The sequence below is a fragment of the Phyllobates terribilis genome, unplaced genomic scaffold, assembly GCF_046119375.1.
Source record: "Phyllobates terribilis strain yellow unplaced genomic scaffold, ASM4611937v1 Scaffold_1115__1_contigs__length_409241, whole genome shotgun sequence".
Taxonomy (NCBI): domain Eukaryota; kingdom Metazoa; phylum Chordata; class Amphibia; order Anura; family Dendrobatidae; genus Phyllobates; species Phyllobates terribilis.
In genome coordinates this window covers 357,501-360,000 of record NW_027363875.1, presented here as the reverse complement: position 1 = coordinate 360,000, position 2,500 = coordinate 357,501, and positions in this window count along the sequence as shown.

Genomic DNA, 2,500 nt, shown 5'->3' with positions numbered 1-2,500 from the left:
TGAAATCGGATGCGCGCACTGACATGCTCCCCTCTCTGGAAGTCTGACACAAGTTGAAAAATTTTCTAAGTCCCCAAAAATTTTTTTTTTCAACTTTTTTTCAATTTTCCCCCTGTGGGATATATATTTTACCCACACTTTTGGAGCCCTCCTGGGATGCCCTCTAACATACTAGAACCTCATTTTGTGGAAGTTTTCACAAAATTGTGAAATTTTCAAAAAGTCAGAAATTTTGCCAAAAACGACTAAGTATCAAGGACTCATCGCGCGAATCGCTCTGGAACTGAAATCGGATGCGCGCACTGACACGCTCCCCTGTCTGGAAGTCTGACAAAAGTTGAAAAATTTTCTAAGTCCCCAAAAATTTTTTTTTTCAACTTTTTTTCAATTTTCCCCCTGTGGGATATATATTTTACCCACACTTTTGGAGCCCTCCTGGGATGCCCTCTAACATACTAGAACCTCATTTTGTGGAAGTTTTCACAAAATTGTGAAATTTTCCAAAAAGTCAGAAATTTTGCAAAAACGACTAAGTATCAAGGACTCATCGCGCGAATCGCTCTGGAACTGAAATCGGATGCGCGCACTGACATGCTCCCCTCTCTGGAAGTCTGACACATGTGTGAAAATTTTCTAAGTCCCCAAAAATTTTTTTTTTCAACTTTTTTTCAATTTTCCCCCTGTGGGATATATATTTTACCCACACTTTTGGAGCCCTCCTGGGATGCCCTCTAACATACTAGAACCTCATTTTGTGGAAGTTTTCACAAAATTGTGAAATTTTCAAAAAGTCAGAAATTTTGCCAAAAACGACTAAGTATCAAGGACTCATCGCGCGAATCGCTCTGGAACTGAAATCGGATGCGCGCACTGACACGCTCCCCTGTCTGGAAGTCTGACAAAAGTTGAAAAATTTTCTAAGTCCCCAAAAATTTTTTTTTTCAACTTTTTTTCAATTTTCCCCCTGTGGGATATATATTTTACCCACACTTTTGGAGCCCTCCTGGGATGCCCTCTAACATACTAGAACCTCATTTTGTGGAAGTTTTCACAAAATTGTGAAATTTTCAAAAAGTCAGAAATTTTGCCAAAAACGACTAAGTATCAAGGACTCATCGCGCGAATCGCTCTGGAACTGAAATCGGATGCGCGCACTGACACGCTCCCCTGTCTGGAAGTCTGACAAAAGTTGAAAAATTTTCTAAGTCCCCAAAAATTTTTTTTTTCAACTTTTTTTCAATTTTCCCCCTGTGGGATATATATTTTACCCACACTTTTGGAGCCCTCCTGGGATGCCCTCTAACATACTAGAACCTCATTTTGTGGAAGTTTTCACAAAATTGTGAAATTTTCCAAAAAGTCAGAAATTTTGCAAAAACGACTAAGTATCAAGGACTCATCGCGCGAATCGCTCTGGAACTGAAATCGGATGCGCGCACTGACACGCTCCCCTGTCTGGAAGTCTGACAAAAGTTGAAAAATTTTCTAAGTCCCCAAAAATTTTTTTTTTCAACTTTTTTTCAATTTTCCCCCTGTGGGATATATATTTTACCCACACTTTTGGAGCCCTCCTGGGATGCCCTCTAACATACTAGAACCTCATTTTGTGGAAGTTTTCACAAAATTGTGAAATTTTCAAAAAGTCAGAAATTTTGCCAAAAACGACTAAGTATCAAGGACTCATCGCGCGAATCGCTCTGGAACTGAAATCGGATGCGCGCACTGACACGCTCCCCTGTCTGGAAGTCTGACAAAAGTTGAAAAATTTTCTAAGTCCCCAAAAATTTTTTTTTTCAACTTTTTTTCAATTTTCCCCCTGTGGGATATATATTTTACCCACACTTTTGGAGCCCTCCTGGGATGCCCTCTAACATACTAGAACCTCATTTTGTGGAAGTTTTCACAAAATTGTGAAATTTTCAAAAAGTCAGAAATTTTGCCAAAAACGACTAAGTATCAAGGACTCATCGCGCGAATCGCTCTGGAACTGAAATCGGATGCGCGCACTGACACGCTCCCCTGTCTGGAAGTCTGACAAAAGTTGAAAAATTTTCTAAGTCCCCAAAAATTTTTTTTTTCAACTTTTTTTCAATTTTCCCCCTGTGGGATATATATTTTACCCACACTTTTGGAGCCCTCCTGGGATGCCCTCTAACATACTAGAACCTCATTTTGTGGAAGTTTTCACAAAATTGTGAAATTTTCAAAAAGTCAGAAATTTTGCCAAAAACGACTAAGTATCAAGGACTCATCGCGCGAATCGCTCTGGAACTGAAATCGGATGCGCGCACTGACACGCTCCCCTGTCTGGAAGTCTGACAAAAGTTGAAAAATTTTCTAAGTCCCCAAAAATTTTTTTTTTCAACTTTTTTTCAATTTTCCCCCTGTGGGATATATATTTTACCCACACTTTTGGAGCCCTCCTGGGATGCCCTCTAACATACTAGAACCTCATTTTGTGGAAGTTTTCACAAAATTGTGAAATTTTCCAAAAAGTCAG